The sequence below is a fragment of the Panthera uncia genome, assembly GCF_023721935.1.
Source record: "Panthera uncia isolate 11264 chromosome A1 unlocalized genomic scaffold, Puncia_PCG_1.0 HiC_scaffold_16, whole genome shotgun sequence".
Classification (NCBI taxonomy): Eukaryota; Metazoa; Chordata; class Mammalia; order Carnivora; family Felidae; genus Panthera; species Panthera uncia.
In genome coordinates this window covers 40,878,213-40,890,094 of record NW_026057576.1, presented here as the reverse complement: position 1 = coordinate 40,890,094, position 11,882 = coordinate 40,878,213, and the positions used below count along the sequence as shown (strand labels likewise).

At 35.3% G+C, this 11,882-nt stretch overlaps 1 long non-coding RNA gene across 1 annotated transcript; it reads right to left on the bottom strand.

The window, feature by feature from the left end:
• Positions 1-4,116: 4,116 nt before the first annotated feature.
• LOC125934188 (uncharacterized) lies at positions 4,117-10,224 on the bottom strand. Its single transcript, XR_007461261.1, has 2 exons — positions 10,073-10,224; positions 4,117-4,679 (listed from the first exon to the last, which is right to left on the bottom strand). It is a non-coding gene; the product is annotated as an uncharacterized LOC125934188 (long non-coding RNA).
• Positions 10,225-11,882: the final 1,658 nt, after the last annotated feature.

Below are 11,882 nucleotides of genomic sequence, written 5' to 3'. Positions count from 1 at the left end.
TATATATATATATATATACATATCTTTTTTTTTTTTTTTTTTTTTTACTATGTAGCCTTCTCTTCTCAGGGGCATATATGACTTGCCGAGAAGTTTGTATTTCTGTATGGACACTCACACACACACACAAATAGTCACATACAACTTCTTGTCTTAAGTGCCATATGGTCTCTTTTTAAATCTTTTGTCTCCCAGATTGTATAGACTTTTACTATTGATTTGGCTTATCTAACTCATTTTCAGAAATGAAATGAGTTTTCTGATTAACTTGACTCATTCTTAAATGTATAGATTAAATGCCCCTTAATGTGTCTGCTCACATCTGGTATTCCAGATGTTTGCTATAATAATCATATAAAAATCGACACAGCATTTCCAGGGCCATGAAAAACACTGAAGAATGAATAAAGGCAGAATTGTATCTCTTCCGGCATATGATTCCCTAGAAATTGGGTATTCTGTACTGCACACCCAAATCAATTCAAAACCCCAAAACCTAAACAGTTCTAACCCAGACTTCAACAAACTAGAGTCCTAAATAGCATGAGGTAAATTTCCCATTCAAAGATTCTTCTCAGTACAGAAATCTTAACATAATAATACCCTTAAAGGAAGCATCTTTAAATATTTTCTTTATAATGATGATTTTTTAAAAATCCAGAACTGGTGCTTGACAGGGTATGGTGCCATCTGGGCCAGACAGACATGACCAGGAGGTTATACATCCACATAGAATTGGATTTTAAGAGAAGATTCAAGTTACATGTATTAAGAGAGAGGGTGATGACACATAGGTGTCACCTCAGCGGTGGTTGCTCTCCGACAATAGATTGCGACACTGATGCATTGGGCAACACAAATGTTTCTGGGTAAGTAGCAGTTAGATGTTTTAGGATGTGAATGTGGCACAAGGATTTATAGTGCATCCTTGTATTTCAGGAAATTTCTGAGGCACAGAAATTTATCTTCAACTTACCTGAATTAAGAACTGAGATTCCCAACATGAACGCTAGCAAGAATTTCTGAGTTCATGGCTCTACACTGTGCAACTTCAATAAGAACTACTAGGTATTTTTATATATTTACTCTTCATTCAATAATGGTCCTCTGTACAAAGCCAAACTAAAGAGTATACAGGTAAGTTGAAAATTTTTAATATAAGTACACTCTGACATACTGAAATGATGGGTGTAAATAATCAAGACAAAATTAATAGTAATGCAGATTTCAATTGTAATTAAAACAAATTCGGGGGAAGTACAGAATGGGGAAGGCAAAATCTAACAAAAATATCTGGAAATATTTTCATGTCTATATGAGCTTAATATCATTTGATGTCTCAAATTCTAATACAATGAATAATAACCAATTAAAAGAACTATGGCTTTTAGATCAAGTGAAGCAATATTCCACTATGTTTTACATACCTAGTGTTTAATTCTGGACATCTTTGTTACAAAGAACATTGGCAATTATTATATGTTGAAGAGAGCAATCAGTTTAATTCAGTTTATCACACATCAGCACGTTGATAATTTGCAAAACACTTTGCTAGATGTTATAGAGGGTCTAGAAAGCATTATAGGAAATTCAACCTGTAGAAGTGCGACTATACTTACCCAGAAAAAAGAAGATTTTGTATGAAGTGGAGTCAGGTTTGAAGGAATATATTACATTTCCTTTGAATGTATAAAGGACCTAGTGCCCAGGGCAATGACACTCATTAAAAGTAACTTCATAAAAAAAGAAACTGAATGGAGTATCTTATGAGGTAGTAATTTTCCTATTAATCTACATGTTCAAATAGAAGACTGGTGATAATATTTAGGTACCTTAAAGCAAAGATGGGGCTGCATGTTATGTTTGGTGGAAAACTGCAATTCAAAATTTTGTTTCTTCCCAGCTCTTATGGCATGTGCAGAAACAGAACCTAAGTATTCTGTCTTTTATTCTTTCAATATACTCTGACTTATCTGGGTGATACTTACCAGCCTGCCTCATCTCCTTCAGCAAGTAGATAATGCATGAGAGCCACTTCATATCAAAAAAAAATGTATATAGGCTGTGAAATGTTGTTCTAAGTATAATGTTTCTTGGAGAATAGCAATACAATGGCTTACCTCTTCCAGAAGGATGGAAAATGATATATCTAATGTGAAGGACCATAAGGAATTTGGAAAAGAGGATGTTATTTGAAACCTAACTAAAACAAACATTATTTTATTTACCATTGTGAAAACAATGCTTATGGCGATACTGTTTCTGATGTCTTTAGACATCATAATTAGATTGTACCTATATGTTCTTCTTTTACTTATATTGTACTATAAACATTATTTCTTTTTTTGTTCCTACTGTGCTGGGAGGACAATTTGGGATGAGAATTTAATAAAATGTGTCCTATTTGCTTCTCTATCGGCTTTGAGAACAATGTAGGATATAAAAACATGAGCAACTTCTGATATACTTGTTTCATTTTGAATAATATGAAGGCTTAATAGGTGCTTGATAAGATTCTGAATATATCATATAAATTTTCTCATTTAAGGAAGTTTCAATTACATAATAGGATAGCACTTTAATCAATATCAAAAGAAAAGCTCATTTTCACCTAATGAACATACCAAGCTCATTGGCCATCATTTACACTCCTAGCAATGTGCAAGGTAATATAGTGTCTCAAAATAAATTTAAGAATGTTCTTGACACAAGTAATTTAATATTTTCCCAAGAGATGGAGGTTATATCCACAAAAATCATGTTAGCCTTAAGGTATCCTTGAAAGTGACCAAGGTAAAGCAATCTTTCACTAACTTTCATATAATTACAAAAGACAGGTTTTTTTAAACAAATATCTGGATGATAAAAATAATTTTGAATGTGAAACATTTCAACTGTGCTTGAACACTGCATATTCCTTATATACTAGTTTCTCTACGTTAGTAGATGTTTTATATGACAGTTTAGCTGACCTATGATGTCTTTGCCAAGGAAAGATGTCCTGGTAACTATTTTGTTCTAGTACAGAGATGTGAAAATGGCTGCAAAAGAATTCCAAGCAGTTCAGACCTAAGGATATTGGTAACAAAACACTGAAAACATGCTCGTGTAGCAGAAGCAGTTTGAAAGTTCTTTGTCCTTGCCCATTATCCAGCACTTAGAGTATAATCAGTTTTATAAATGGAAATGATGTACTATAGGTGGCATACTGCTATTTGAGAGAGTTCTCAAGGAGTTTTTCTTTACTTCTAAACTAATTCCACATAAGTCAAGGGCTTGAGTCACTGATTATAAAGTGGAAAACTATAGAAATCCTAGCTTAAAGAAAATAAAGATGATCAATTGGTAGTTGGTGTAAGTCTTTGTATATGTAATATTTAAAGTCATCCTCAAAAAGTATTTTAGAAAATGAAGACTAAAGTTGGCTAATCTATTTTGCTCTAGAATTCATTCTAAAATGGGTAAAAAACATGAAAAAAGAAATAAACTGTTGGGAATCAGCTAAATTGTATCTCAGTGAAGGCAGTTTTCATTAGCAACTTTGAATGCTGACCACATATGTATTTTGGGAAATAATTCACACTGAGTAAACATATGTCCTCAAGTCGCATTGTGTATATTTTCATTCTTTCTATGAGTGGTTAGTTACACATAAAAAATTGACATACACAAACTTTATTAGTAAGATAATTATAGCATTTTGTCCAACAACATGACTTAAGTGAAGCAGGTCAGAAAAGAAAACAGAAATATACTAATGATTTACATGTAGTAGAAAGAATGCTCAATCTTGGTCAAATTTTTAACTATTCAAGTAGGTTAAATATTTTGGATATTATTACCTTTGTCTGTAAAGTATAGAAAATAATATGTACACTACATAACTCAATGTCATTGCATGTTAAAAAAAGTGATTATAAAATAAAGTTGTTAGAAACTGTAGGAAATATAACTAAGTGATTAATCAATGAACAGAGAGAGGTTGAAAAGGTTAGTCTACTTGAAGTTTGTAAATGTGCAGGTATCTTAGTTCTATTTGAAGAGTATGTGCTTCTTACAGGAGTCAGGTTCTGAAGGAGCAAAATCCCACTCTCAGCAGCCTCGGATAGTGAGGGGTGAGCAAGCGATCTCAGTTTATTGACTCATAATCTTTCTTGAGACTTTGAATCTGGAACAAGAGGCCCCTGGAAAAGTATAGACTGCAATTTGTTTTCCCAGCCTCTGTGTCTGGCAGTGGTGGTGGGAACATTGAATGTTTCAGGAAAAGAGGCAGGGATGGGAGAGTGAGGGCAGATACGTCAGAGATGTAGGTTCTCTGTGATGTTCTTGGGGTGTGGGCCTATCTCTGGTTCCCACAACCTGGTGTCCCCTGGCTTTAGCTCATCTTCTGATCAAGTTCTCCAATCTCCTGGTGGTTTCCAAGTCCTAACATTCTTCCAAAATGCATTATTTACTGCATGAGAGAGTCAGAGATGATTTTTGCTGCTTGCAATAAAAAACCCGATTACTATGCAGTGAATTCATCAAAAGTGTGTGTTGGTACGTAGCATGGCTGTAGTAATTTGATTGGTGCTCTCTTTTGAGGATTTAAAATACGATTATTGATTTCATGAGTTCTTCTTCATTCCTAGAAAATACTCCTTTCTTTTTTTTGAAGTTTTTATTTAAATTCCAATTAGCTAAAATAATAATAATAATAAATTCCAGTTAGTTAACATACAGTGTAATCTTAGTTTCAGGTATACAATATAGTGATTTGACACTTCCATACAATACCCTGTGGTCATCACAAGTGCACTTCTTAATCCCCATCATTTATTTACCCCACTTCTCCCCCCTCCCCATCAATTTGCTCTCTATAGTTGAGTCTGTTTCTTGGTTTGTTTGTTTTATTTCTTAAATTCCACATATGGAAAATACTCCTTTCTTTCCAGCTCTCTGATCTTATATTTATTTATTTTTAAAGTTTATTTATTTTTTTAAATGTTTATCTATGTTTGAGAGACAGGGCAAGCAGGGGAGGGGCAGAGAAAGAGGGGGAAAGAGGATCTGAAGTGGGCTGTGTGCCGACAGCAAGACAGCTGGGTGTGGGTCTCAAACTCACAAACCTCAAGATCATGACTTGAGCCGAAGTCAGATGCTCAACCACTGACCCACCCAGGCACTCCTAAAGTTTATTTATTTACTTTGAGAGAGGGAGTACATTCACGAGTGGGACAGAGGCAGAAAGAGAGGAATAGAGAGAATCCCAAGCAGGCTCCACTCAGTGTGGAGCCCAACACGAGGCTCGACCTCACAACAGTGAGATCGTGACCTCAGCCGATATCAAGTGTTGGATGCTTAGCTGACCGAGCCACCAGGCATCCCACTCTGATCTTTTAGATATCCTAATATGATAATACTGTACTGTGGTGGTCTGAGATCTCTTCTATGATGCCTTACCTGAAACTGCCATATTCAAGACATTCCATATTTCCTTTTATAGCCCAAATCCCTATCAGAACTTATATTATGGTAATTACTGTCCTAAAAAGAGCTAGCTAGAAGTGGTATACACCAAAATAAGAGGGTTGATGTATTAGTAGTAATGTGTATTTTAGTGTCTACAGTTGTTCTACTTTTCACTGCAATACAGTGCTTCTACCCTTCACTTGTGTAATGGAATTGATGGTATATTTCTGAGGACTGATTTATTTGGCCCAGTTTATATGAATTGATTCATTTTGGAACATTTTACAGAATGGTTGGTATCAAAATAATGCTGTATACAGAGCACATAAACACATTATTGAATGAAGAATGAACTGAAAGATCATAAGTTCTCAAAGATGATGCTCACAGCAAGAGGATTAAATTGCATAAAAATCAAGTCACTACTCTGAAATACATGGTGTAATAAAAGCTTGAAAGAAAAATGTGAGATGAACTCAATTTCTCAGCCATTGCCATGAGTGTAGATGCGCATCCTGCTGTTATGTGAACAATTACAATGCCTGGAGGGAACTGAATGAATGCTGGCACCTATTGGTAGACAGAATAAAAACCCAAGCTTCTTCTCCTATCACGAGGCTCACATGCCATATGCTACAAGCTAATGCATTAAGTTGGCATAATGAGGAAGATAACATTTTGCCATTGCTTGCTTACACTGCTAAAACTGGAACACCATTATATAAGTTGCCTGTAATTCACTGCATTTCCTTTGTCATGAAATTCTTAGAAATTTGGAGGAACACAAGTCATGTAGAAAATATACCAGTCGATTCACTTGGTTAAGAACGTAAGGTACTTCGAACTTTGGCCTACATATTATTCTCTTCCAAGCTACATGCTGTACATTGACCACTGATATATATATCAATATCTATATCTATATCTATATCTATATCTATATCTATATCTATCTATATATATATATATATATATTCCCTATGTATCTTTTTTTATATAAAGTAGAAGAATGCATAGAAAATGTGCAGAAATGATATGGAGAATCTTATTTTCACTTAGTGGATTATTCTTATAAATATAAGTTAATCATATAATTTCAACATCAATGTTAACTTTATGGCTATATTCTCAGTATAAGAGAGGTGTAAAATATCTGGGGGTAGTTTAAGTTTTGAAGCAAGGGGTCAGTGAATGCTTGACTACTGACTGGCAATTGATACATAAAATGCTTGAAACTTAGAAGTTTGTGTAACCAAATATCATTATTTCTGACAAATCAAAATGAGGATATATGGAGGGAAAATGAACATTTACCTCAAATAAAGAGGAAACAAATTTAGTCCTTCTTTCCAATTATTTCTGACAGAAACTACATGGATATCTCTGAAAAAATAAACAAAAAGGGTAGGGTGGGATGAAGCTACCAAGAGCGAAAAAGAATAATGTGCATGTGATTATTATATCCCTAGAGCTCTCATCAAATCAGCCAGTCAACAAAGTGTTTTGCATTTGACCATGCACTGTGGGATATTCAAGAAAGTATAAGACACATTTTTTTCTTTGTAAGAAGTTTAAATTTCAAATAGGGTGCCAACACATACAGAGTTAAAATAGTAAAAATAAAACCTCAATAGAGAAAAATGATATGTAACATAAACGGAATACACCAAACTAGTGTGAAATTTCCAAAAAGTTGGAAGGCTTAGTGCCGAAGATTGGAGTTTATTGTCTCATGAAGGGTGTGGAGGATATGGATAGGTAAGAAAAGGTATTAGAGAATGCCATGGAAAGGCAGGCCAGAATGAGCAAACCCATTCCAGTATCAAGGAGCATGCTTTGTCTTCAAGAGAAAGGAGTTGTACTGCTCAATGAAATGTCACAGGATAATTTGATATATATTTGGTTAGGAAGGAGCAGATAGCTCATGGAAAATAATGAAAAAGAGCAGATATGTGGACTTGATCTGCTGGATAATAAGGAAATACAGAAGAAAACACAATTTCATTCAAAACCAATACATATTAATGTAATTCCCAGCTACTCCCTGGCCAATGTTCAGGATGTTATCTAGCCAAAATAATTTCCCCTGCATAAAGCAGTTTCAGAGGAAGGAGAGGACTCCAGGAGTTCTATCATCTAGGATAGCCTAACTATTATTAATGTTGTTTAATGGTTAGGTATTCTAGGTGCATCAGCTAGTATCAGTGTGTGGTTTCTTCATTTTTAAAATGTTTTCTGCCTTGCTTAAAAGGTTATTTTTAGACATCAAAAAAGTGAAAAATAAAATATGGTATTTCTGGGTAAGATGAAGCTGTACATTGACACTTTTAAACTTTGATTTCTCTGATACCCTACCTCCTACACCAAAATGTGTAGCAACAGTAGAAAAATCCATGAAGAGAAATTTTTAAAAGCCCAACAAAATAAGCTTTCCCAAGTATCAGATACAGAATATAAATGTAAAGCAATGAGTAGAAGTAAAGCCACATACTTCTTGGGTTTGGGATATCAGTGTAAGCTGGGAAAGCCTAAATTTCAGTCTAAGTAATAAAAATGGAAACTGCACCATATAAGATGGGGGGAAGGGAGGTGCAGAGATAGGCTCACCTCTTAAAACCAGAGCTGAGGAGGATGTCTACTGATAGTGAAAGGAGCTAAAATAAGTTAATGCCAAATAGGACCTACAATTTTGCTTTATCAGAAATGATGAATCTGACAAGTAGATGGACAAAAACCCAACTTAAGACCAGAAACTAAAACAGTCCACCTCTGGAATGGCATTTGAATTTACTATATCCCCAGTGTCATTATAGGATAGGAGCTCCAAGCTGACATTTTAAGAATGGGCTCAGTGACAGCTCAGAGCCTGGAGCCTGCTTCAGATTCTGTCTCCCTCTCTCTCTGCCCCTCCCCTGCTCACATTCTGTCTCTCTCTCTCTCTCAAAAATAAAATTAAAACACTTTAAAATTTTTTTTAAATTAAGAATGGGCTCAGGATTATGGGCCTTATAGGTTAATTGGAGGCATTTAAATACAGTATTCAAGATGGCTTATTCTAAAGAGATAAAGATAGGGAAAGAAATACTGCTCTAATCACTGTCACATACATACCACACAAGATGAACCTGAAAAATCAAAATGTTAACAAACACAAAAAATGAAAAGCTAGCAAATTAAATGAATTTACACTACATTAAATAAAAATAATATGATAATATGTAAAAACTTTTACATTCTTATATTTAGTATCATTCAAGAGCTAAATGAGAGAATAAGATTCAATAATTTATTTCTGCAAAAACAGTGCAGAAATGAGGTAATATCAGACAACTGTAAAAAAGCCCATTGGGAATATTTGAAAAAAATATGAATATTGTAAACAAAAACTCAGGATAAATTCCAGAATGCCTAGAGTTGTGGTCCACTATGCTAATTGGACCTGAAGGTTGAGACAAGTATTTTGAATGCTTTGGAAGGATGCAGATATGCCAAGAGGTGAGAGATTAAGCCTTCAAAAATTTGGAGGTTGCCATATCAGTGAAGGGTTTCAGTAATCATTGGTCTGCCAGTGATATCCTTGCAAGGATATCCTTGTAAGTCAGTGGTTCTTAAACTTGATTGTTCATTAATATCATCCTCAAAATTTCTGATTAGTTGGTCTGAGTTGGAGCTCAAGAATTTATATTTCCAAAGATATCCCTGGTAATGCAAAGTCATGTCATCTGCAGCCGGAAGCAAAACACTATTTAAGAAGCAGACTTTGTAATCTATTGGGCACCAGCTGAGGTTAGGTGCCTGACCATGTGACATCAATGAATGTTTATTATCACACACAGAGACTCATAATGTCAGGTGCGTACAGAAGCAATTCATCACTTGGTGGAAACGATATACTTAGGATAGAGTCCTTGAAGTTCCAGAGGACATAAGTAAGGCACATAAATAGGAAGCCCAAACTCTCATGTTCTCTACCTCTGTCTCGCTGCTACCTCTTCTTCAATTTTACACCTATAGTCTCCTAGAGGGATCCCTAAGGGTCACTGACAAAGGTGGATACTATTCAGCTGTAATTTACAGGTAAGAGGAAAATTGACTACTTCCAAACCACAATCCCTTTTCAGGGCTGGCCCTGAAGATAGTGAGCAGGAAGAAATATTCTCCCAGTGGGAAGAACGGTACACTGTGCACACTGGACATTTTGGGGGGAAATGGCCTTCAGTACCAATGTACGCTAACTCCCAGTCAGGCATGGATGGCCTACCGTTTTGCTCAAGATATTTGAAGGACAAAGTTGGGAAAATTAGAGTCAAGGGAAAGTGACAATGAGTTGGACAGGATATTTCTAATCTCTGTCTACCAGTCTCTCTCTTCATAACCTCCTATGCTTGCACAGTGGGTCCAAGAAGAGATTGCACATGGTAGCAGGGTTATAAACTATATACGGGTTCAAGGACATATGTTCATTATCACCACCTATAAACCTGCCAGCAGAAGAAAACAACTCTGAGCCCTTTATCTTAGCACCATTCCTCAAAGAGACTTCTGGTGCCAGGTTGAATATATTGGACTCTTTCTACCCTGGAATGTGCAGCAATTCATTCTTACTGGAATTGACACCTACCTCAGATAGAAGTTTGTCTTTCTTGTCTGCTGCAGGGCCTCTGAGAACATTATCATCTTAGGACTAAGAGAAACTCTGACTTATTGGCATGGGATCCTGCACTGCATTGCCTTATACCAAGATGTCAATTTCATGGCACAAGAGGTTGAACAATGAGCTCCTAGTCATAGAACCCACTGCTTCCACAATATGTTATGTCACAAAGACATAACTTGACTAATAGAATAATGGAATGGACATTAAAGTCACCACTATGAAATAGCTCAGATTAATATATCTTATGAATCTGAGTTGCAATTTCCCAGTATTTTCTTTGAACCACCAGCTTACATATGGTGATAGGTCCTCAGAAGCTTGAATTCTTGGGTCTAGGAACAATGAGTGGGAGTAGGATTGGCCCCTCTAAACATTACTCCAAAAGAACTACTTGAGAAACAAAAGGGCAAGAATAATGAAGATTTTTGAAGATTTTGAAGAACAAATTTGGGAAGACTCACTCTACCATATCAAGGCAGTGTATCATCAGTACAGATTGACAAAATAGAATGGCATGTTGGCAACATGGGAAATGACAGATTTGACTTTACAAAGCAGTAAAGAATAAACTTTCTACATAGTAGAACTAGGATGATTGGTCGTTCACATGGAATATATAAATTTGGATTCTTCCCTCCTATCATATGACAAAAATCCCCACTCCAAGCAGACTGAAATTTAAGTCAGAAAAGCAAAATGTTCAAATTTTAAAAGAAAATATGACTTTTTCAGATTCCATATACAAGCAACATAATACAGTATTAGTCTTTCTCTGTCTGACTTACTTCACTTAGAAATTAACTTATTCATTCATAAGTTTTTAAAGAGAAGATATGACCACAGGCTAGGGAAAGGTATCTTAAAGAAGAAACAAAGAGCACAAAATGCACAGGAAAATAATTATAAATGTGACCACAATTAATTTACTTTTCGTCTAGATAGAGATATCAAAAACAAAGTGACAAGAAAAGCTGTAATCTGAAAGAAATACTTATAAACATATATAAAAAAATTGCTTGTTGTTAAGAACAATTCACACAGAAGGAAATCTGAATGAGCAGTCAACACAAACAAATCTAACACCACTAGTGTCCACAGAAATGAAAATTAAAACACAATTAGATGTCATCCTCACTATTATTATATGGGAAAGAACTTCCAAATACTTGACAATGCCAAGAAATATCAAACATGTGGAAAAATAAAATTAGGAATTGTCTCATACTCCTAATGGAAGTGTAAAATAACAGCATCATTTGAAAGTAATTTGGCAATATCTAGAAAAGCTTAAGAGGCATTGTATCATTTAGCAGGATGTTCACATATAAGTAACTGTAAACCAGATTACAGTGGTTCAATCAAGCAAAAGGTTTGTCTCAGACATTAAAATAAAAATTATCTGGACAGACATCCAGGGCTGGAGCAGAGGCTAACAATGCCCTCAAGGAACCAGACCTATTTTGTCACTCTGCTTTCCTTAATGTGTGGCTGCTGCAGCTCCAGAATCGCCACAGTCCCAGGCAAGAGAAAGGTTAGAGATGACTCAATTGAGTCATCACTGCTAATTTATGCTTATATTGCAATGGCCAGAACTATCTCATAACTTAGCTACCTCTAGCTGCAAAAGACAGGGGGATCCAGAATACTTTGTTTTTCAAACTCTAAAGTAAATTTTCAAACTCTAAAGTAAAGGTAGCCAAATGTAATACACACACACACACACACACACACACATGATGTAATACACACACACACACACACACACACACACACA